The sequence below is a fragment of the Gossypium hirsutum genome, chromosome A09, assembly GCF_007990345.1.
Source record: "Gossypium hirsutum isolate 1008001.06 chromosome A09, Gossypium_hirsutum_v2.1, whole genome shotgun sequence".
Lineage (NCBI taxonomy): Eukaryota > Viridiplantae > Streptophyta > Magnoliopsida > Malvales > Malvaceae > Gossypium > Gossypium hirsutum.
In genome coordinates, this window is record NC_053432.1 from 10,178,521 (window position 1) to 10,179,840 (window position 1,320).

A 1,320-nucleotide genomic window follows, 5' to 3' on the forward strand; every position below is an offset into this window, starting at 1 on the left:
GGTTGTCCAGGCCATAAGAAGGTAGTGTCTGTAAGTCAATGACAAACCCTGGCACTAGGGGTGAGCAAAATCTGAATCGATTTGAAAATCTTGATAAAAAATTTAAATCTTGAATTAAATAGTTTGAGCTATTCTAATCAACTCGAATAAAAATTTAAATTTTTTGGTTTAACTCGAATATGAATTACACAATTTGAGTTATCTGTAAACCCGAATAAGAAAAGGAAAAACTACATTATTTTGATAAATGTTTACCTTTTCTAAAGTTAAAAGTCAAAACCATTAAGTTAAAAGGCAAAACTATGTTGTTTTGATAAATGTTTACCTATTAAGTTAAAAGGCAAAATCGTTATATTATCTATGTAGTTAAATAATATTGTACTTTATCTACTGGTTAAATAATCGGTCCATGTAAATGCAACATTGAATATAAATAATAGGATTCGTTAACTCAACTCGATTTTATTTGAAATTTTTTAAATCGATTTGACTCGATTAAAAAAATTCAAATTAAGTTCGGTTGCTAAAATAGGATTTGTCAACTCAAGTAACTCAAAATATTTTGACTCGATTTGACTCGACTCAATTGAATACTCACCCTTACATAGAACGTACTCCTACATTGCAACAATCCATCCCCGAAGTTTGTTGTACGACACATCCCAATCGCCGTACAACTGCTCCATGTCTTTCACCAATGGCATGATGTCATTGCAGATACTTTTCACATCAAGTTTGTAATAGTCTTGCGTCATATGTGTGACACAATAGTGTATGTGCTTCAATGGTTAAGTGTTCTTGGTGTGTGAGAGGTCCCAAGTTCAAGTTATGCCTTTGGCAAAATTTTAGATTTTTCTGAGTAAAACCTTAACTTTGTCCAAATAGGCTTTTATTTAAATGTTGGTAAGTAAACAACAGAATGGGCCTACTGGTCTGGTGGTTAAGAAGAGTGTTAGTATGTTAGAGGTCGTGGGTTCGAATCTCTGCGTGGGCAAGGGAGAATTATTTTTGCTCGGTTTGGTAACTAAGAGTTTGAGTTGTAATTGATAATTGAATAATGGGTGGTTGAGATAATGTGGGTAGTGGGATTGAGTGAATCAGTCCCCTCAAAGTCATCTTTGTAACCGACGCCTAACTCCGTCCTCTGCCAGTTTTTCTTTTCTTTGCTTTTCTTTTCCTCCATCTTTTTTCTCTATAGTCGAATTTTTCTTCTCTTTTTCCCCCACTCTTTTTGTTTTCTTTATTTTTGCAAATCATTTTTTTGGTACAACCATCGATCTTATTTGTTTCAGTAAGTTGGGTAAGCATCCTTTAGTTAAA